The following is a 24,790-nucleotide window of genomic DNA, read 5'->3' as shown; positions in this document are numbered from 1 at the left end:
GAAGGTGCTACAACCCGGAGAGGTGGCGTGTTTACAGGCATCAGTCAAATTGACCTGGAAGCAGCCAGGCCCCTTCATTGTCCTTGAGGCTGGTGGCTGTGAAGAGAACACAGGAGTGGAGATCCTCCCGGAGGTAGTGTCAACAAAAGCGCTACGGAGGAGCCACGGAAAGGTTTCGGTCAGTGTTCATAACCCAACTGCTGCCCCAGTGAAAATCCCAGCTCGGGTGCTGTTAGGACATGTGGATCCTGCAACTCCAATCTTGCCCACTGAGCTAGGGGACGGAAGAGAGAAAGAAATCCCTGTTGATGCGTTTTACCCAAGGAACACCCCCCTTTCCCCGGAATGGAGAGAGAGAGCGAAGAATCAACTCCTAGGGTGGCGGGCTGCATTCTCCAGAAGTGAGTTCGATGTGGGGTGTGCAGAGAGTGCCCATCATCGGATCCGGCTTCGAGAAGACGCTCCATTCAGGGAAAGGGTTCGACGAGTTCCATTGGGAGATTTGGAAGACCTGCGTGAGCAACTGGCAGAGTTGAAGAGGACAGGCATCATCAGAGAGTCCCGAAGCCCATACGCCTCTCCGATAGTGGTGGTCCGGAAGAAGAACGGATCTTTAAGATTGTGCATCGACTACCGGACGCTAAACCGAAGAACTGTTCCTGATCAGTATACCACCCCCAGGATAGAGGATGCTTTGCAAAGCCTATCAGGGGCAAAGTGGTTCAGTGTGCTGGACCTGAAGAATGGGTATTACCAGATCCCCATGCACCCAGAAGACCGAGAAAAGACCGCGTTCATAACCCCAATAGGGTTCTTTGAATTTGACCGGATGCCTCAAGGTTTGTGCAACTCTCCAGCCACCTTTCAAAGGCTGATGGAGAAGACGGTGGGCGACATGAATTTAATTGAAGTACTGGTATACTTGGACGACATCATTGTGTTCGGGAAGACCCTAGAGGAACATGAGGAGAGATTGGAGAAGGTACTCAAGAGACTTCATGATGAGGGACTGAAGTTGTCTTTGGAGAAGTGCCAGTTTTACCAACCCTCGGTCAATTACCTGGGTCATATCGTATCTGCCGATGGAGTGGCCACTGACCCCAAGAAGCTGGAAGCTGTTACTTTGTGGCCAAGGCCCACAAATGTCACAGAGCTCAGATCTTTCCTGGGGTTTTGCTCCTATTATCGCAGATTCGTCCAGGGCTTCGCTCGGATAGCCCGTCCACTCAATGAACTGCTCAGAAATGAAGAAGACAATGATGATGCAGATCTTTCTAGACCTGCGAAGCCAGCAGTGGGACCCAGGAGGCCTAGGGAATCTATTCAAGGACAATGGACAACCCAGTGTGAAGAGGCCTTTGAACGGCTGAAAAAGAGTCTAACCACCGCTCCAATCCTGGCCTATGCAGACCCAGCCAAGCCGTACGAATTGCATGTGGATGCAAGTAGAGATGGGTTAGGGGGAGTCCTCTATCAAGAACAGAATGGATGCTTGCGACCTGTCGCCTATGTGAGTCGGGGTTTGGCGTCCGCTGAGAAGAACTACCCCACCCACAAGCTTGAATTCTTGGCCTTGAAGTGGGCAGTAGTGGACAAACTTCGAGATTACCTATATGGAGCAGAATTCGTGATAAAAACAGATAATAACCCCCTCACATACATTCTCACTACAGCTAAGCTGGATGCTACTGGCCACAGGTGGTTAGCTGCCTTATCGGAGTTCACTTTCAGCCTCAGTTATCGGCCAGGGATTGGGAATAGGGATGCAGATGCCTTATCCCGAAGACCTCACTGTTCCAAGGATTCCCCAGAAGAGTGGACTCAGGTGCCCTCTGAAGGGGTACGAGCCTTATGCCAAGGAGTGGAACACCGAACAAGAGGTGGGTCCAGGGCAGAAGACATTGGGATTTCGGCATCTGGCGTTCCCAGGTGTTATTGCAATGTCACCCAGGTTGGGGGTGAAGGCCTGCCCAAGCTTTCCAGGAAGGATCTGCGAAGAGATCAGTTGGAAGACCCCCTCTGCGGCCTAGTATTGAAGGCTTTAGAAAGCAAAAGCCCTGATTTGCTTCTTACATCGTCAAGGGAGGCCCGGCGGCTACATCATGAGTGGGATCGGCTACAGTTACGCCACGGAGTGGTCTACCGAAGGGGCCCCTCTGATGATCCTGAAGAGAAATGGCAGCTATTTTTGCCCGCAAAACACAGAGAAACGGTGCTGACTGCTCTCCATGATGACCATGGCCATCTGGGACCAGAAAGAACCTTTTGTTTGGTAAGAGACCGCTTCTACTGGCCCTGCATGCGGACAGAAGTTGAAAGTTACTGTCACTCCTGCATCCGATGTATTCAGAGGAAGACTCTGCCTCAACGAGCTGCCCCAATGGGCCACCTTCAAAGTCAGGGACCCATGGAGTTGGTGTGCATTGACTTCCTGTGCCTGGAGTCGGATAAGAGTGGACAGGGAAATATCCTGGTAGTGACTGACCATTTTACCAGGTATGCCCAGGCTTTTCCTGCTAGAGATCAGTTAGCATCAACTGTGGCAAAGATTTTAGTAGAAAGGTTCTTTGTGCATTACGGACTACCACAACGTATCCACTCAGACCAAGGGAGAGATTTCGAGAGCAATCTCATCAAGAGACTCTTGAGTCTACTAGGCATTCAAAAGTCGAGGACTACTCCATACCATCCTCAGGGAGATCCTCAGCCAGAGAGATTCAATCGTACCCTCCTGAATATGCTCGGGACTTTGACTTCAGTGCAAAAGCAACACTGGAGTAAGCATGTAGCAGCCATCGTACATGCCTACAATAGCACTGCCAACGACGCTACAGGATACTCTCCTTACCGGCTGATGTTCGGCCGGGAAGCTCGACTGCCAGTAGACTTGGCTTTTGGAACCTCTGTAGACCATACCTCTGCAGCTTCCCATAGAGGATATGTGGACCGCTTAAGGAAAAGCCTGAAGATTGCTTATGAGAAGGCTCAAGCCACCTCAGATGCCAGGGGACAGAGAAACAAAGAGAACTTTGATCTCAGAGTGCGAGTACAGGACTTACAATCTGGGGACAGAGTCTTACTGAGAAATCTGGGCATCCCTGGAAAACACAAGCTGGCGGATAGGTGGCGATCAGAGCCCTATGTCATCTGCAAACAATTGCCTGGATTGCCAGTTTACCAGATTCGACCGGAAAAGGGTGTTGGCCCACTCAAAACCTGGCACCGCAACCACCTTTTGCCTTTGTCAGATGCAGTCCGTCTACCATCACAATCTGATCCACAGTCTACCCCCTCAACTTCTCAGAGAACTAGACCTGTGACCAGGTCTCAACCCACACCACCTCCTGTAAATGAAGAGGACAGTGAGAGTGAGGAGGTAGCGACAGATTTGCTGTGGCCATCTGACATTTCCGAACCCACCACTCCTTGTTCCACTGGAGTGACTGACGTAGTTCCTCTTAGGCCAGAGGCTCCTGAATTTGTACCTCAGGCTCAACATACAGAAGATTTGCAAGAGCCTGAGCCTTCTCTACCCGAGTTAGAACCTGAAGACTCTGGGTCCATTGTTGCTGAGGGAGAAGACGTGGAGGAAGCTGAACTGGGAGAGACAGAGTGCGTCGAGCAAGAAGCAAGGGTTGATGAGTCAGTAGTGTCAAAACCAACATCGGAAGCAACGCCAGAACCATTGCTAGAGCCCAGAGAACAGAGAGAGCGTAGAGTTATTCAACCCCCAAAAAGACTGACATATGATGTGTTGGGTGAAAACTCTGAGGAAGTAGTACATGCTTCTAGAAGGAATCTCGTGACGCCTGGTTCTCCTACAGCAGTTTCGGTAGAGAACAGCCCCAACTCACCCCCTGGCACATCTGGTTGGGCCATTCCCATTAGTGTGGCCTATGGGCAGGACAACCCTCACTTTGCTACATGGTGGGAGGTTCCTCTGCCAGATTCCTATGCAAGTGTGAATAATTTAATTTCCTGTGTGTACTAATTTGTTTTCTCCGCGTGTATATATCAAGCATGTACCAGGTCAAGGATTGTTACTGCCTTTGGAGGACCAAAGGTTCTTTGGTGGGGGGAGTGTGTAGCAGGAGAGATTAATCCTGTTTCATGGCTGTGATCTGCTGACTGGCCTCTCCTGTGTAACCTGACACTTGCCCTGACACAGACAAAGCAGTGAGGGATTTCAGCCCCCCCTTTCTCCTCTCAGACTGTAAGAGAGAGAGAGCCAATTATGAGAGCCATTAAAGGAGCCAATGACAAGGGCTCTTTCAAGCAGGAAGTGCAGCTGCAAAGCATTGTGGACGATGGAGTTTTGAACAGAAACGGCCTTATAGGCTAATATGGAGATAGAATTAAAAAAGAACCACGAAAGCCATCATGCTTAGAGAGAGCAGAGTGAAGGGGCCATCTTGGGTTTTCTCCTGAGGGAGAGGGAGATTGCATGTGGCAGGAGAGAGATTGGACCTGGCAAAGAAGTGCTGATGGGCAGTGCACTGCATGTTTGGTGATCTGCATCAGACAAAGGAACATCCAAACTGAGAGAAGTGGTCTACAGTACAGTGCCTACGCTGACAGTGTGAAGTGCTCATCGTGAGGTGACCAGAGGAACCTGTCATTTCCAGGACGATCGTTTGGGCCTTTGTCACAGGATCTGGTGAGAGGGATTTCTCCCACTGTCAGATGACAGGAACATTGCACACATACAGAGACATCATACCTTGCTCATATTCACCAGGCACTGGGTTGTGTAGATGGCCCTGCTGAACAGACACCGTGTTCACTTTGCTATACAAATACTGCGACAGGATTACAATTACACTTTAAGTGTTTAAGGAGTTTAAGTGCACCAACGAAAGTGGCTAGCTGAAGATCCCAACATTCATCCAGTTACAAAGAGACTGAAGTTACTGGTGCCATACGAGCACGCGCATGCGTAGTCAGGCCTCTATATTGCATGGTGTGTGAGGGAATAGCTTTACCTTGAAAGTAGCTATTAAGCATCAGTTGGGTACAGTGTTTTCCTATTGGGGTCATGGTGTCGGGGTTTAGAAGGGAGAAGTCTGACACAACAGAGAGTCATTCTTCTGCTCTCCTCCTGCTTGGACATCATGGGGCCAAATTTATGAAGAGGAGTTAAATCCACTTTGGGGTTGCCATTTAAGTGTTTGCCTCTGCTCTTGGGGTTATTCATGGTTGGAATCCCCTGAAAGCAGCCCGAGTGTAAAAGTGAGTTATATTGCTTTCCGTCACAGTATTTGTTGTTCTCTTGATTCTCCTAACATATACTGGTTGTTAATGTTTATTACTTCCCATAGAGGTCTACAGTAAAGCTGATCTCTGTGTTTTATTATAAAGTGTGTGCTTTTCATTGGTCCTTGCACTTACACTATTGCCAGGTGTGCCAGTGTGGGCTGAGACAGTTCTTGGGGTTGAGAGGAAGAGTGGCGGAGTGAACAAACTTAAGCAGCCCCTTCGGGGGTATCGCTACAGATGTTTTTTGGCAAAGTCTAATCTGGCTTTTCTATTCTTCAGGCTTATGAGTGGTTTGCACCTTGTGGTAAACCCTCTGTATTTGCTCTCATGAAGTCTTCTCTTGATTGTAGACTTTGACAATGATACGCCCACCTCCTGGAAAGTGTCCTTCACTTGTCTGGATGTTGTGAATGGGTTTTTCTTTACCATAGAGAGGATCCTGTGATGATCCACCAATGTTGTATTCCATGGACGTCCATGCCTTTTTTATGTTACTGAGCTCAGCAGTGCGTTCTTGTCAGAATATACCAAACTGTTGATTTGGCCACTCCTAATGTTGCTGCTCTCTCTTTGATGGATTTGTTTTGTTTTTGAAACCATAGAATGACCTGTTTCACTTTCATGGACAGCTCCTTTGAATGCATGATGTAGGTTCACAGCAATAGATTCCAAATGCAAATACCACACTTAGAATCAACTCCAGACCTTTTACCTGCTTAATTTATGAAGAAATAACAAAGTAGTAGCCCACACCTGGCCATGAAACAGTTTTTGATTTAATTGTCCAATTACTTTTGGTCCCTTGAAAAAGGGAGGATGGCTATTCTTAAGAGCTTTAATTCCTAAACCCTTTCACCAATTTGGATGTACATACCCTCAAATTAAACCTGACAGTGTGCACTTTCAGCCCATATCCATTATATAACTATAGCTTGAATATGTTTTGGTAAATACCTGAAAAAATCTAAAATTGTGCCTGTGTCCAAATATATATGGACCTAACTGTATGTGAAGCACTGCGTAAAAATGGCAACGCTGTATAAGTACCTGTAATAATACTGTATTTCTGTGGTCAAGCTATTCATTACTGTAAATTGTTTTAATTGTTAAATATTTACACAAGAGTAGCCATATTTGACCATTACACGTATTTACTATTATCACAGTGCAGATTGGAAAAAGCATTGGCAACAGTCTTTTCCTTGTGAGCAGTGTACTTCCCAAGTAGTTTACTTGTTTATCTTTCAGCAAGGATGCTGAATGACATGCACTAGAGAGAGCTTGAAATATCTAAACAAAAGAGATAATTGCAACCACAAAACCTTAAACTGCAAAAATAATTTTTCAGTTGAACTATAAAATAATTTAACCCCTTCGTGCCTAAGGGTAAAACAAATATTAACGCCTAAGCACAATTTTGCAACTTTGACATGTGTTAGCAAAATCGTACATATCATCACAACTACTTTGTACATCCAGGTGGATTAGACCTTGTTTTTTTTCCAGGACAAATTGGGCTTTCATTTGGTGGTAAATGGGAATGGATATCTCCTGGGGTTTTTTTTATTAGCAAAGGGAAACTGGCCCAAAATAGTAAGAAAAAAAAAATCTTTTTTTTTTTTAATTTAGCTGTATATTTCTTGCTACTACCATAACCTACCACCAAAGAACAACCCAAAATAATTTCTCTTGCTCCTGATGATCGCAGCGCTACCACATATGTGTATCCTAGTTGTTGTTTGTACCCGTAGTACAGTCCAGAAACAATAGTGTGCAATTTGCTTTTTTTTTATCCTGCCACTAACTGACCCTGATACTAATTTTGAAAAAAAACCTTGACCTAAAAAAAACCTTTGACCTTGACCCAAACACTAACCCTGGCACAGATCCAGATCAAACTTTGATCTAGGTGTTTTTGCTTGTTTAATTATTATTTATTTATTGCACACACCTTTTTCTCGCTGAAGGACAGAGAGAGATACAATGTATCTCTCTCCTCCATTCAGAGTGAGAAAACAAGGGGGGCAGGCTTCACAGTGACTGATCACTGTGATAGCCAATCAGAGGCTATCACAACGAACAGGGGATCCGGAACTGGGAATTCTGGGTCCCGATCATTAGAACGGGACTCGGGGCTCTCAATGACACCTCGGTCTTTGTGCTTCCAGCAGAAAGACAGGTATGCAAATTAGCAGCCCCACAGAAAAAAAGCCCAGTTCTGTGGGGATGCTAATTTGCGTGCGGTTGGTGTCAAGGGGTTAAATTAAGAGTTTACTGAAAAATAATTGAATAGTTTACCTTGAACCACTTGCCAACTGCCAACAGCACATTTACTGTGGGTGGGCAGCACAGGAAGGCTGCATCATGTCTACAGTACGCAACGGATTGCAGTTCCCGGTACCAGACACTTTGAGAGGCCCAGGGTTCATTTGATCACTATGCCATCACATGATCACAATGTAAACAGAGCTGTTATGAATGAATGTCCTTCACAAAAGCTGTGCTTCCTATACAATAATGCTGTGATTGGTCTACATCTATCACGTGGTACCTGGGCCAATCACAGCACCCTCTACCATGTGAATTGCTGAACAAATCACAGATCACTAGTAATCACAGCTGTTATGAATGTAACTCATTTATGACAGTTCAAAATATTGCTGTTACAGTGATCATCATTGTAACAGCAATCAAAGTGTAAAAAAAAAAAAAATCCCTGATCGTCCTTAGAGTATTACAATATTACTATGGTGACACTGAACTACCCTGATGAAAGTATGTTAAAAAAAAAAGTAAAAAAAAAAATGTTAAGAATAGGAAAAAAAAAAAAGTTAAAAAAAATTGAAGAAATAATAATTGACATTTTTTTAACATACTATCCCCATTCAGTGTCTCTGATTGTCGCCATATCCCCAGTCATGTGATGATGCTGTACTGCATTGGTGACAGTAAGTTAAAAAAAATTGTGAACACAAAAACACATTTTATTTCATTTCTTCATTTTCCCAAACATTGTGACAAAAAATTACAACTTCAAAAGATTACCATGCCTCTTACTAAATACCTCAGCCTGACTACTTTCCAAAAAGGGGTCATTTGAGGGTATTTGTACTGTCCTGGCATCTTAAGGGCCTCAATGAGAAATGAGATCATTCATTTGTTTTTTACCAAAGACATGTAGCAGAATACGTTTTGGCCTAAATTTATAAAGAAATTCATTGTTTTAATTTTGTTATTGCATATGTTTTAAATCAGAAAGTAGAAAATATTGGGGGGGGGGGGTTTCAAAATTTTTGGTATTTATATAATAAAATTTTTTTAAAAATGATATGTTTCATTTGCATACAGTGCTGCATTACCACACAATTGCCAGTTAAAGTAGCGCAGTGGTTAAACAGATATCAAACTTCTCAGAATATTCTGTCGATCTAATTAAATCACATTCTCTCTCTGTCTTGTTCTCTTTACACAGCCTGTTTTTGTACTTTTAAGAAAAATGTTGTTCATCAACTGAAAAACCATTTGACCTTTGTGGTTTATGGAAAACTAATCGGCAGCTTGTATAATGTGGAATCCAATGTAACCTAGTTATGTAACACTATGAATCTGGCTCCCTTGCATTTTTCAGGTTTTGTAGACCTCTCCTGGGCTTGCCAAACCTTCATCTGCTTCCTGCGCCTTGTCTGCTGGCTCTGGATGTTGGAACCTAGTTTTGGCCCTGGATTTTGGATTGTTGGTGTGTATGTTTGAAAGCAAAATGAAGTTTTACATTTCCATAAATCAGCAGTATTGTATTTCCTTTGGACTGAACAGATGATTTTCAAAAGAACAAATGAAAACCTGAAAACAAATTTAGTTCCAACTCAAAAACTTTTAAAAATGGCTTAATAAAGCACAACAAAAAGAATCGTCCATAACAGTCTTTCTCATTTGTTTTTAACATCGGAGGAAGCCTTGCATTATTTTCAGGTCTGCTAAAATTCCCCTGCTCATGGTGCTTTGGCATGATCAATAAAGAGAGCTTTATAAAAAAAAAATAAAAAGAAATGTGATGTGCACAGAGTATTTGACACCCAGGGCAAATTATATATTTAAAACCAACCGGCTGTAAACAACAACATCATTTTTAGTAGCAATGGAATGAAATGGATACTGTATTTATAACAAGAAAGAAATGCTCCTGAGGGTGTTGCACTTTAATGACAAAACACATAGGTCGGGACCTCCAGTGATATAACTTCCACTGTCAGGAACGTACACTGGAGGCCACAAGCGATTCCTGATTTGCGTACAAGAATATTCCTTTGCTAATGTAAGTGCATTGACATTGTCCCATTTAATAAACAATACGTCACGTACCTGGTGGAGATCTAGCTGCAGAAGGGGCTTCTCTTGCACCTCTTGTCCAACACCCCTGGTAGTAATGACAGGGAGTGTGGGGACACAGAGTGGCATGAGGGAAGGTGTAGCAGGTAGCGCCAGCTTGGGTTTGCAGGAAGCAGATGACTGTAGATCACCAGGCAGGAACCAGAAACTGGAACATGGTAATACTTAGTAGTCAGACAGGAGTGTAGCCAGGACACAACCCAGAAGGCCATCAACAACCAGACAGCAAGGTACAGGAACATCGGGCAGAGACAGAGTCAGGATACGAGCCGAGAATGGTACACAGCCAGGCAGTGAGGTACAGGAACGCAAGACAGGAGCAGAGTCAGAATACAAGCCGAGGTCACAGTAGGCAGGTAGAAATCAAAGGAAGGTCAGGGGCAAGTCGTGCACAGGTTAGCAGGTCAAGGTTCAGGTAAAGTAGGAAGTAGCTGAAGACCACTCCATCCATCCATGTCAGAGTGCAGCCTAAATAGACTGTTTGGTGTTGGTGCTCACGTGTGCGTGTGCATTTGCGCATATGTTTTCTGTACACGCTAATACGTTTGTGCAAGTGTGACAATGCCTGTTTTGTATTGAGCTTTTGCTCAGAATTATGAGCATGCACATAAATTTGAGCATGTGCCAGCTTTCTCCTTCCAACATGTACTGAGGTTTTCTTACAATTTTACACTATGAGAGGATCTTAAAGAGATGCCAGCAGATATGGGGCTCTGGAGAGATGTTTACCAAGCAGGATACTTCTGATTTCTTGGCGTAATTTAACTTTCTTGTTCACTCAAGAAGTTATTTTGATTTGGTTAGTGTGGTGTGAGGATTTGGGACACCCTGGAGTGGAAAGGGTTATAACCTTCTGCGACACCAAAGTCATCCTGCATTTAAGTAACACAAATAGGATGGCAAGTAAATACAAAAAGTGTGTCCACTCCAAACAACAAACCATATACTGTAAATTAAAAAACCTGGGAAGGAGCTGGGGAGTGGAGGAGAGAAGCGTCAACAGGGATGGTGTGTGTGGAACTGTGCTGATCTGTGCTGCTTAGACCAAGCCAAGCTGGACTCATTCCACAGAGCCACATCAAGTTGAGGAGCAGACTGCTGTGCTGACCACTGAACTGGGAGACAACTCGAGGAAGATCCTTTATCGTCCAAAGTCATTGCTGAGGTACATGTACCCTGATTGCCACAGCGCTATCGTCACTTAAGGGGATCCCCACCACATGGACAGTTTGTGGTCTTCCAAGGACTGCTACATAAGGATTGGTTGAGAGTGTCTTTGTCCCACACAGTTGCTATAATTAACCCTTAGTTCTTGCCCACTCCGCAGGCCTGGCTGGACCATCATTCAGCATTGACATTGTTCTCCAATAGAAATTGTTCTCTAGTAAAAATGTATAAAATTTCTTTGGTGAAAATAACCCAAATCAGTATTTATTATTTAATCTTTAGAAAAATTATAGAGTCAACAAACTATGTTATACAGCTCTGGTCAAAAGTTTGAGAATGACTCAAATATAAATTTTTACAAAGTCTGCTACTTCAGTGTTTTTAGATCTTTTTGTCAGATGTTACTGAAGTATAATTACAAGCATTTTGTAAGTGTCAAAGGCTTTTATTAACAATTACATGAAGTTTATGCAGTCAATATTTGCAGTGTTGACCCTTCTTTTTCAAGACCTCTGCATGCTGTCAATCAACTTCTGGGCCACATCCTGACTGATGGCATCCCATTCTTGCATAATCAATGCTTGGGGTTTGTCAGAATTTGTGGGGATTTTTTTGTTCACCCACCTCTTGAGGATTGATCACAAATTCTCAATGGGATTAAGGTTTGGGGCCCAAAAGTTTGATGTTTTGTTCCCCAAGCCACTTAGTTATCACTTTTGCTTGGATGGTTGGGAGAAGTTGCTCTCGGGGGATGTTTTTGTACCATTATTTATTCATGGATGTTCTTAGGCAAAATTGTGAGCCCACTCCCTTGGCTGAGAAGCAACCCCACACATGAATGGTCTCAGGATGCTTTACTGTTGGCATGACACAGGACTGATGGTAGAACTCACCTTTTTTTCCCTGGACAAGGTTTTTCCGAGATGCCCCAAACAATTGGAAAGGGGATTTATCAGAGAAAATAACTTTACCCTAGTCCTCAGCAGTCCAATCCCTGTACCTTTTGCAGAGTATCATTCTGTCTCTGATGTTTTTCCTGGAGAGAAGTGGCTTCTTAGCTGCCCTTCTTTACACCAGGCCATCCTCCAAAGGTCTTAGCCTCACTGTGCGTGTAGATGCATTCACACCTGTCTGCTGCCATTCCTGAGTAAGCTCTGCACTGGTGGTGCCCTGATTCCGCTGCTGAATCAACTTCAGGAGACAGTCCTGGCACATGCTGTACTTTCTTGGACACCCTGAAGCCTTCTTCACAACAATTGAACCTCTCTCCTTGAAGTTCTTGATGATCCAATAAATGGTTTATTTAGGTGCAATCTTAGTAGCAGCAATATCCTTGCTTGTGAATCCCTTTTTGTGCAAAGCAATGATGACTGCACATGTTTCCTTGTAGGTACATTAATATATGTAATTCTCAACACTTTTTGCCAGGGCTGTATATCTGAAAATCGATCAATCCTGAAATACTGATGGCCTATTACCCCTTTTTGGAAAGTAAACGGTCCAAGGTATTTAGCAAGAGGTATGATGGCATGGTCAGTTTTTTTAAATTGTAATTTTTTTGTCAGAATTCCTTGGAAAATGGATAAATATGTTCACAATTTTTAAAATACTGTCACCAGTGTAGTACAGAGTCATCATATAACTGGTATGGGGGTGATCAGAGATACTGACTGGTGACAGTATAAAAAAACTAAATGTTTTTTTAATTTAAAAAAAAAATTATTCTTTTTTATTCTTTTTTTTTTTTTAAACACAATGTGACCAGAGCAATATAATATTACCATATTAGCATTATACTGCTACTAGCAACAAGCGATTCATTCAGTGTTTTTTTATGATTAGCTGTGATTGGCCACAATTAATCACATGGTACAGATGGGCTATGATTAACCCTGTCTGTACCATGTAATCACTATAACCAATCACAGCTAGCAACATAATTGTATACAATGAATGGTACAATTGGTAGCGATTCAATGTTTACAATTGTCATGTGATCTGCTGTGATTGGTCACGGTGATCACATGGTACCAGCAGTGGGCAGATACACTGATCAGTCATTGACTGTGTCCACTGGACAGCATGATCGCGCACGAGGCTTGTTGACAAAAGACATGCCCGGCTGTTAATTTGCTATAGGCCAAGCGGGTTGTGTTTAAAATATGCTCTCACAATTTTCTATGCTTTCTTCAAGTTTATGTAATGCATTACGCACAATGTTATTCTGCATACATTTGTCTGTGTTCACATATACACGTACTGTATATATTTTCAGTAAATAATGCTAGATGGTTCATAGAAATGGAGGAGCTAGGCTGTCTTTTCCATGTGTCTACATAGAAAATATATAAGCTTTATATATACACATACTGGGGGGGGGGGGGTGAAATTTAACCACTTGCCCTCCAGAGGATTTAACCCCCTTCTAGACCAGGCCATTTTTTGCAATATGGTGCTGTGTTACTGTAACTGACAATTGCACGGTCATGCAACGTTGCACCCAAATGAAATGTATTTCTTTTTTTCCCTAAAAATGGAGCTTTCTTTTGGTGGTATTTGATTGTCTGAGATTTTATTTTTTGCACTGTAAACAAAAAAAAACAATTTTTTTTTACTTTTTGCTATAAAACATATCCAGTAAAAAAACAAAAAAATCAAATTTCGTCATAAATTTAAGCCAAAATGTATTCTGCTACATGTTTTTGCTAAAATAAAATCCCAATACGTGTAAATTAATTGGTTTACGTGAAAGTTATAGCATCTACAAATGGCGGTATATTTAATGGAATTAAAGTAATGGCGGCAATCAGCAACTTATAGAGGGATTGCGGGACTGCAGCGGGCATTCTGACACTGGTTGGGAACAGTCCAGGGGTGGACTGACAACTCATGGGGCCCCCGGGCAATAGGGGATCATGGGGCCCCTGTGACCTTGGCCAAACTCAAAAAAGCCTGTGAAAAAAAGGTACCAGGGGCATCTCATGGGGGCCCTTACTGACCCCGGGCCCTCGGGCAGTGCCCGAGTTTCCAAATGGTCAGTCCGCCCCGGAACAGACTAACTTCCACTGACATCCCCAGTGACACCCATACAGTGACCAGTGCTAATAAAAAGCACTGACACTGTACTAATGACACTGGGCAGGAAGGGGTTAACATCTGGGTGCTCAAAGGGTTAACTGTGTGCTGTTTTACAAACTGGCTGTAGAGCAATACAAAGCAGCATGCTGGTGCTGACAGGGGAGAGATCTTTATTGTTTACATATAGACCTCTCCTCTGTCAGTGTTCCTCAGTGATTGCCGGGTGCCGGTGGGGAATTCCGGTGATTGACAGCTGTAGCTGCCAATGGCAGCACGGGTAGGGCAGTGCGCGCCCCCTACCCAGAAATACAAAACCACATATATATATATACACGTGATTTTGCGCAGCCCTGCTTCCCTGTAGCAATAGTTTTACTATTGGGCGGTCGGGAAGCAGTTAATAAGGCTGCTGTGTCACTTTTCTGGCATTATTCCTCTTGTTACTGTATTGTTCCAAATTCATGAAGCATTTGCGAATTTTTGGTTCTGACAATGACTCACGCACCAAATTCAGATAGTTCTAAAATTTTACATTGTGTTGCACTGAATGCACCATTTCTATATTGTGTCGCATTGAATGCGCCAAATTCAAAAGTGGAGCTAATTAGGACTAACTTTTGCAGAATCGGTCTGTACCAGTCGTTAATTCCAGGGACACACTACAGAGAAATAATAACATCCCAACTCAGATGCCGACCGCCCTCAGTAATTTTATAGGCAGGTGAAAGCACAATCGCATACCTGTACATTGGCACCTTCCTCTTGGTTCAGGGAACGCTGGCTTGCACCCTCAACCCCCCACCCCCCCCCGCCGACTCCTGCTGTGATTGGGATTGAGAAGGAATGATCCGTTGGTTTCTTCAGGGGGAAGGAACAAACAGATATTTAGTAAAAATCAGCATATAATACACACATTAACACTTGTTAGGCACACACTTAACCCCTTGATTACCTCGAGAAGTTAACTCCTTCCCAGCCAGTGTCATTAGTACAGTGACAATGTATTGTATTATCACTGATCATTCCATTAGTGCCACTGGTGATATTAGTATCAGTTAGTGTACCTCCCAGCCAACGTCAGTAAGTGTCAGATTGCCCACCGCACTATCACAGTCCCACAATAAGTTGCTGATCACCTCCATTACTAGTATAAAAAATAAATAAATATACCATAGTTTGTAGACACTATAGCTTTCACATGACCAATCAATATTAAATCCTGGGATTTTTTTTTTACCAAGGACATGTAGCAGAATAAATTTTGGCCTATATTTATAAAGAAATAAGATTTCTTTATTTTTTATTGTATATGTTTCTTAGAGGAAAGTGACATATTGTTTTTTTGGGGTTTTTTTTAATTTTCAGTCTTTACATAATAAAAAAAAAAAACCAGTGGTGATCAAATACACCAAAAGAAAGCTGTAAATGTGTAAATAAATTTCACTTGGATACAGCAATGCATGACCGCACAATTACCAGTTAAACTTCTGGTGGTCAAGTAACTGAACCTGAGCTAAATGAACAATTCAATGGAGGAAAAATAAATACACACACACACATATAGATAGATAGATAGATAGATAGATAGATAGATAGATAGATAATAGATAGATAGATAGAGGGGTTAGCTCAGGTGGGGGATCACCTTCCCTGGGAAAAAAGGTAGACGCACAGCAGGCTTTCTTAAAAATCTGACTGGTTGTCAGTTTTATTCAAAGGTTTGCAAAATATCAAAACAAACAAAACAGTAAAATAAACCCTTGCCATCCGGGCACTAACTAAACACAGAACTTTTCCTATCTCACTGGTGAAGGGCTTCTCCCTGTCACCAACAAAACAATAAGCAAACCTTTTTCCTTGTTTGTGTAACACACTTTCCTGCACAGCTCTCTCTCAGAAATGGCTCTCTGAGTCCCAGGCCATGATCAGCTCCTTGCTTCAGCCCTGCCTTATTTATACCACCTGTTGGTGGTCATCAGTGGAGCACAAAATCCGATCCGGAACCACCTCTGCCAATGTAGCCCCGAAAAGCCGGAGTGGACTCCATCTTAAACTTCAAAGTATGATCGCATTTAAGGTGACACATAGGGGTTTATTTACTAAACCTGGTTGACTCAGAATCTTGTCCACTTCTGCATAAAAAACAATCAGCTTCCAGGTTTTATTGCTGAAGCTTAACCGAACATGCTGAGGTTAGAAGCTGACTGGCTACCATGCACAGGTGCCCAAGATTCTGAGTCAACCAGTTTTAGTAAATCTCCTATATATATATATATATATATATACTGAATATTTCTCCAAGTCATTTGTAATTCTTTACTGTGATTTACAAATCTTTGTACCTTTGCATCACTTCACAGCTAATAAAAATGACATGTATTTCCTGGTTTGGCAACACAAATTTATATATTTCTTCTCTACCCCAACCTGCTCATTGTACAATGAATCAACAGTGTGTAAGCCAATAAGAGGGAGAAATATGTGGCTACCATTGCTGAGCGCCTTGTGAAAATGCATGTTGCTAGGCTACTTGTAACATCAGCACTCTGTCGGTCATTGACTTGGAATATGCATATAGACCAGGAAGGTCAGAGTGAGGTCACAACTTCTGATCTGATACTTGTTTGTGGGTCATTGACTAAATCCATTGGATCAATATGACAGCTACAGATAACCAGAGGTGTGCAATTGTATTTCAATACCTCCTCAACACAGGTTTCCTTGAAATCACAAGGGTGACTGAAAAAAAATAACATTGTCCTGTCTTTGGCAAGTAAAACCACAGATATACAGTTGTGCTCAGAAGTTTACATACCCTGGCAGAAATTGCAATATTTTCGCATTGATATTGAAAATATGACTGATCATGCCATAAAATGCTCTTTTATTGAAGGATGATGATCATATGAAGCCATTTATTATCAAATAGTTGTTTGGCTCCTTTTTAAATCATAGTAACAGAAATCACCCAAATGGCCATGATCAGGAAGTTTACATTCCCCTGGAATGTTTGACCTTGGTACAGACACACAAGATGACACACACGGGTTAAAATGCCAATTAGAGGTTAATGTTCCACATCTGTGGCTTTTTAAATTGCAATTAGTGTCAGTGTATAAATAGTGAGTTTGTTAGCTCTTATGTGGAAGCACTGATTAGGCTAGTTACTGAGCCATGGGGATCAGAAAAGAACTGTCACATGTCCTGCATAACAAGGTAATGGAACTTTATAAAGATGGAAAAGGACATAAAAAGGTGTCCAAAGCCTTGAATATGCCAATCAGTACTGCCAAATCACCTTTTAAGAAGTGGAAAGTTTAGGGATCTCTTGATAGCAAGCCAAGGTCAGGTAGACCAAGAAAGATTGCAGCCACAACTGCCAGAAGAATTATCCGGGAATCAAAGAAAAACCCACAGGCAATCTCAAAAGATATACAGGCTGTTCTGGAAAAAGATGGTGTGGTTGTTTTTAAGGAGCCAAAAGTATTGAGTTCATGTGTTTCATTTGAAGGACACTGTTATTGTTACAGCATACAAAGATAATTAAGGGTCCCTTTACACTAGTGTGGTGCAGTAATGCGTGTTCTTTCTGAATGGCACCTCAATACACCTGTGTTTCAGCACACCTCAACCCAATGGGCCAAAGTGGTGTGAATGGACCCATAGACAATTGTGTGCTTCCAATCTTGAGGGAACAGTATAGGGAAGGCCCTTTTTTGTTACACCATGACTTTGGATTGTGCCCCTGTGCACAAAGTCAGGTCCCTATAGGCATGGATTGATGAGTTTGGTGTTTAGGAACTCTAGTAACCAATGCAAAGACCTGAGCTCAACCCTATAGAACATCTATCGGCCGGATTGGAGTCAGGTCCAGTATCAGTATCTGACCTCACAAATGCTCTTTTGCCTGAATGGGTACAAATTCTCAGAGCTAAACTACAAAATCGTGTGGTAAGTCTTCCCAGGAGAGTAAAGATTGTCAAAGCTGCAAGGGGGGTGCCAACAGTTTCATGTGAATGTGATGGTCAGAGGTCCACAAATGTTTGATAATTTAGTGTAATATATACAAGGTTTGTATTCCCAGACATATAGAGAGGAAAGATCCCACCAAATATATGGATTTTGATAGTAAGGAAGAAAGCTACAGAAGATGAATGCATGAAAATCCGAGTCATTGAGGTCAACCATATCCGCTAAGTCAATTTGACTAGAGTGTATTTGTTTTCATATTCCCCATGCATAACAATAAATGTTATATTTATTATGTTTTAAGTTCCACCTTTGGAAATCATTACATCTACCACACAAATGTAATTTGAAAATTATATAGGGGTTAGAGAATCTTTAAACATAAGATATGCGAAATCAGTACGAACAACATAGAAAAATAATTGTGCCATCAAGTTTTCACTCTTTATTTTATATTCATTGATTCTTGAAAGTGTAATTATAGTTCAGGAACAGTGACTATTTAGGCATTAATCTGAAAGTATTGATTTTATATCACCAAATAATTTACCACGGTTCTCTGCAAGACATTTGAGATAATAGCCTGGAAAGACAGGAGGAAGGTTAAGCTGTTCTTCAACAGTGCACACAGCTAAAGCAGTGCTATAAAACATGTACATTTCCCTCAATAAAGATGTAGAGGCAGTCAGATGTCATCTATCATTTTACTGTAATGGGAATTTTATAGATGTATGGGGAGGTTTTATAACAACCAGCTTTACCAGGCTTTGTAGTTTCAGAATTTCTCAGTTTGGTTGTCATGGGTATTCAGTGTTGGAAACAGCTCTGCTAAGTAAGTTTTCTTTCAAACTCTATAACCTTGAGAGTACTGGGAAATATAGTAAAGCAGAACCTTCTTTTAACAGAAGACACGTGTCTCATTCCATTACAAATCCCAAAATAAGAGTATTTCTCATTTCAGGAGAGTGGGCATGGCCATGTAAATAATTTCTTTATTCTGTGCTATACACGGGTTCAATAGCAGGCATTTTAATTTTTTAGCCCACTTCACCAAACCATGTTGAGTTATATTTTCTCATTGGTCCTCCAAGCACTACTCCATAGAATCCATTGTGTCCATACAAAGCATCCATAATGTAAAGCGCTGCGCAAACTGTTGGCGCTATATACAGTCAGGTCCATAAATATTGGGACATCGACACAATTCTAACAATTTTGGCTCTATACACCACCACAATGGATTTGAAATGAAACGAACAAGATGTGCTTTAACTGCACACTGTCAGCTTTAATTTGAGGGTATTTACATCTAAATCAGGTGAACGGTGTAGGAATTACAACAGTTTGCATATGTACCTCCCACTTGTTAAGGGACCAAAAGTAATGGGACAATTGGCTTCTCAGCCAGGTGTGTGTTATTCCCTCATTATCCCAATTACAATGAGCAGATAAAAGGTCCAGAGTTCATTTCAGGTGTGCTATTTGCATTTTGAATCTGTTGCTGTCAACTCTCAAGATGAGATCCAAAGAGCTGTCACTATCAGTGAAGCAAGCCATCATTAGGCTGAAAAAACAAAACAAACCCATCAGAGAGATAGCAAAACTTCACCAGGGGCGGACTGACCATTCGAGCACTGCCCGAGGGCCTGGGGTCAGTAGGGGGCCCCATGAAATGCCCCTGGTACCTTTTATAGGCTTTTTTTGGGTGTGCTTTGAGTGTGGGCAAGGACACAGGGGCCCCATGATCCCCTATTGCCCAGGGGCCCCATGAGTTGTCAGCCCGCCCCTGTGTACGGGATAAGGGTAATGCACTATGTGCAGTTTATATGCATTTTTTTGATGGTTAAAGATGAAGAGGAAGGTACTGTTTTGAAAATTTCTAAAGTTGAACATCTAAAAAGTTACGAAGGAAAGAAAGATCACTCAAGGTTGTGAATTGGGGACGTTTATTGTTTGGACCCTGAGAAGGATTTATGTAAATCTTTGGAGTTTGTTACAGGCCACCGAGTGTTAATGAGGAGGTAGAGACTCAGCACCTTGCACAGATAGAAAGGGCTGCAAGGGCTGGCACAGTGATAATAATGGGGGATTTTAACTACCCTGATATTATTTAGAGTATTGGCACTGCTGGAACAGTTAAAGGGCAAAAATTCATAAATCTATTACAAGACAATTTTATGGTTTGGTTAATAGAGGCTCCAACTAGGAATGATGCTTTGCTGGACCTGGTAATCTCAAACCATGCAGAGCTTATTACGAATGTTCATATAAAAGAACACATGTTTAAAACTTCATTTTATGCCTGAAGATTGCAACAAAAACCCAAACATGATATCTTTTCTGAAAGCAGACACCCTAGAGAATAAGACAGTGGTAGCTCTCACTCCAGCGTGCGCGTTGATGTGTAACATGAGTATTGCAATCACCGTTTTTCACATGCAGGCACCCCAACGTGTGCATTTATGTTTGTATGTGCGTATATGTGAGGGGGATCAATAATTTTTTGGGGGTGATGTTATGTGCTTGGGTGTAAGTGTTATTTTTTTTTTACAGAAAAAACATATTTTTTTTTACTTAACTTTTTTTTTTCATCACATAAGGGACACAAGGTCCCCTATTTGATGATTTTTTTTGGTGACAGGTTCTCTTTGAGACATGCAGGGTCTAAGAAACCTGCACGTCTCCTCTGTGATCCATTAGATGTGTTGCAATGTAAACAGCATTGCAACAGAGCCCAGTTACATGTGAGTGCACCTACGGGGGGGCACCATTGCCAGGGGCTGTGGAAGCAATTGCGGAGCCTGCCTATCTGTTTTATACACAATCCCGGTTTCTGCAGCCACTGGATTGTGTATAAAACCCCTGCTATCAGGTCCGTACGGCGTATGGACCTAGCAGCGAATGGGTTAAGAGAGCAAATTTTCCAAGGCTGAGGGCTTCCCGCCAAGACTTAGATTGGGAGAGAATATTGGCACTGAAGAACACAGAACAGAAATGGGAGTTCTTAAAAAAGGCTGTATAAGCATACTGCAAAATATATTACCATTGGTAATCAGTGTAAAAGACTAAAAATCAAACCTATGTGGCTCATGTCCAAAATTAAAAAAGTTATAAATAATAAGAAAAGACCTTTTAATAAATGTAAAAATGAAAGAACACTACCATTTTTTAAATGTCACAAAGATAATAACAGTATAACAGAATATGTAAAAAGGAAATCAAGGACACAAAAATTAAAAACGAACAACAGATTACAAAAAAAGTAGAACTGCAAAAAATGTTTTTCAATATATTAATAGTAAAAAGGTCAGGTCCGAGCATGTAGGCCCTTTACAAACTAATCTAGAGTGGGTGACTGGGGACAAAGAGAAGGTTAATTTATTTAATACCTTCTTCAGCTCTGTGTATACAAAGGAGCATGGGGGAGCTCTTGTCCATAATGGGGATGATATTGACACAGCTCCAGATGATCCACATTGGCTCACAATTGATATGATCCAGAAATATTTAGACAGAATAAAAGGTGAATAAAGCACCCGAACCAGATCAGACACCCACAGATCCTAAACAAAATTGAGCTCTGTCATTTGAAAGCCATGGTTTCTAATATTTAGAGACTCTTTAATGAGTGGCTTAGTACCACTGGATTAGCATAAGGCCAACATGTTGCCTATATTTAAGAAGGGGTCAAAATCTTTACCAAGTAACTACAGACCAGTTAGTTTAACCTTTATAGTTGGGAAGATACTGTACTTGCCAGAAAAAAAAATATTTTAAGTAACAGACAGCATGGATTCATGAAAGACAGAAGTTGTCAAACAAATCTGATTTTTTTATGAGGAAGTGAGCAAAACCTTGGACAGAGGAGTTGCTGTGGGTATAGTATTCTTAGATTTTGCAAAAGACTTTGACACAGTTCTTCAGGAACATTGTATCTAATCATTTTCAGTTTGAGTAATAAGTTTTCTTTTATTCACATATATTTGTATGTCAGACTTACAATGGGTTTATCATATTGAGGCTACCAATGGATTCATCATTGACATTCTACATACATTCTATACACAAAATCTATACTATATCTATTATTATCCCTCGATTATTAAATTATGTAAACTGTTTGCAGTAAGTTAAAGATATATTAACAGGTCTTTTTCTTAACCTGGTGGCTCAAGCACCTAGGGAGTTACCAATGATTAAGAGAATTAAAAATAATGACAAATGGGTACTCAGAAAGGTACAGCATATGAGAATGTTAAAAAAACCCACGCCCAGTGCAGGTGAGCATACTTCAACAATAACCCGCTATCCTAGTGAGCTGACATGTTTTGGGGGCCCACCCCTTCTTCATAGCTAAGCTAACCAGATCATCCATGTACAAGTGTATAAATACAGACAAGCACACACAACCCCTCCCAGAAATGGGAAGGGCAGAGCCTGATTCTCAAACCGAGCGAGGAAAAAAAAAGTGCACTCCAGTGCATATCAGTGCAATGCCCCAGTGTAAATTGCTCCCATTCACATACCTTCATTTTCACAGGGCTTTGTGTTGGCATGTGTTGCAAAAAATGTGTCAGCACATTCCATGTGAATGGGCCCTAAAGGTGGTTCAGTGAGAGCGGTGCAGCTATTTTCTCTTTGCGGAACCTGGGTAGTATACAGAATAAGTTAAAATCAGATATAAATAAATTTAAAATTATAAAGTTTACCCCAGACCATTACATTTTCCCTTTAGTAGAAGACAGATAAAGGTTCAGAAGTCAACAAAAGAATATTTTTCCCATGATGCCCCCAGAGGATATGGTCTCAGACAAAAAATGTCACCTTGCCTCATGGCAGGAATAGCTCTGCATATCATTAAACTTCATACACCAATATCCATAATGTGGGCCATCTCAGAAACCTGAGTGAAAGGCTTACAGTAAATCTTATGGAATCATTGCTAAGCCAGCAAATGCAAGGCATGACATGATTAATTCATCTTGACATCTGTTTCTCCTATTTAAGAATTGCTCCATACAGCTGTGATATAGACATCTGCGTTCACCTGGACACATTCCAACCACATGCATACCGCAGTGTATAGGGAAGCGTGCTCTCAACACCTGTATCGCTGGGTGTCTTCCACAGGTTATTTAGATATTAGCTGGGTTATGACATGTACTGTTGATGATTTTGTCATCTAAACCGTAGGAAGCAGAGTGTTTTCGCTCACAGATTCTTTCTTAATTCAGGTTTTTTTGTCCACAAACTGAAAACCTAATTCAGCAGACAAAAATGTCCATCCGCTTCCTCAGCCAGGAAGCAGTAAATTATGAGGATGGTCATCTAATTGTAGAGCTTCCAGTAGTTTGGATTTCTGCAGTAAACAACAGAGAATGCTCTAGTGGCCGAGGTAATAATGGAGAGGATCCGCTAAGAAACCTCTGCTTGGTTTGATAAACGGAAGTGTTATGAGCAGTGTGTCATTTCAGTATCTTTAGAAATGACTGCTTAGAATATCTTGAAAAATAAGCAATAGCTAACTAGCACATTACTTGTTCTGATGGTGTTTTCCTTTCCTGTGGTTTAGAAGAAACGAAAAGACGGCATTACCAATTTTATATGGAATACATCTAAAGCGACTTGATAGCCAAAAAAGTGGTTCAAATATGACCTCTAAAAAGATGATATGTAATACTCACCTCTCTTGCAAAAACATCCCTTGAGGACCCTTCTTATTTTGTGACTTCCAAGAGCTTTGAATTCCTGGTTTCCTTTTGCTTCCTGTGGTTCCCTCCATTAACTCCTACATCACTACTAGGTCCTGTAATGGTGCAGGAGTTGGTGGGAGGTGTGACAAATGCCATGCCTGACCCCTGCCCTTCTGGCCAACTCCCTACAAATGACAGGTCAATCTCACACTGCGCTGTCATTTGCATAACAATGCCACTCTCAGCTGCACCCTGCACAAATATTTTCCAGCTTATGGGACCACAATTTAGGTGCTGCAGCCTGAGAGTGATTGTCACTGTATTAAATTAACTAAGCAATTAACGCTTTAATCTACCACCACCGCCTTTTGACTGAAAAGGAGGAACTCATAATCTTATCAATAACAACTTTGATTTAAGAATAAATGTCTGCAACACACATTGTCACCACAGACAGGTAAGTTCAGAGATTTTTAATACACAGTAGCAATCTTCAAGAGACAGGGATTCTTTAGTTTGCATTAAAAACCTTAGGGATAGTTTTAACACTTTTCAAAATAGGGTTTAATAACGAAAAGGTCAAAAAAGTGCAAATAAAATATTTACAGAAAAAAAGATGTTACAAAGAAATGGAGAAATCATAAAGCAACTTGGAATTAAAAAGGAGTTGAAATGGAAAAATACTTGCAAAGTCCTTAGTTTTAGCAGAGTCCAATTGTCCAAGCAAAAAGGTTGCAGTGGCTCTCTCAGGTCCAGTTAGGTGTTCCTTGGTTGATGTTAAACGAGAGCTATCAAATCTCTTCTTGCAATCTCTTTTATCTGACATCCAGGCGGGTGTTGACAGAGACCATCTGAGAAATCATCTGGTTTAAGGGATGGGTGCTGGGAGGTCACCACATTTATGACCAAGTCCCAAATACAATATTCATATTTCTGAATATCTACCATTTACAGTCTTCTACCATGAAGATTATTGCCCAGCATGAAATTAGATTCAAAATGGATACAAATATGGCAGGTTTCGGATATCCATTTCTCATAGGAGGGTTGTGGAGGCCTAATCCAATCAGGTACCTCCTAGAATAGGAAAGTTGGGGTCCAAAATGCTACCCAGTAACCGAGGGAGGTAAATATGTCTATATTCTGGCTGTGCTGTCATTATTTCATGAGTTATGACACATGCTAAGTTTTTAGAGTTTCCACTGAGAGCCAGTCCATCAGGGATGTGTATTATCCTAGCT

The sequence above is a fragment of the Staurois parvus genome, unplaced genomic scaffold (assembly GCF_062004578.1).
Source record: "Staurois parvus isolate SC_StPar_1 unplaced genomic scaffold, SC_StPar_1.0 ptg000098l, whole genome shotgun sequence".
NCBI classification, from domain to species: Eukaryota; Metazoa; Chordata; class Amphibia; order Anura; family Ranidae; genus Staurois; species Staurois parvus.
Note: the sequence above shows the minus strand (reverse complement) of the source record.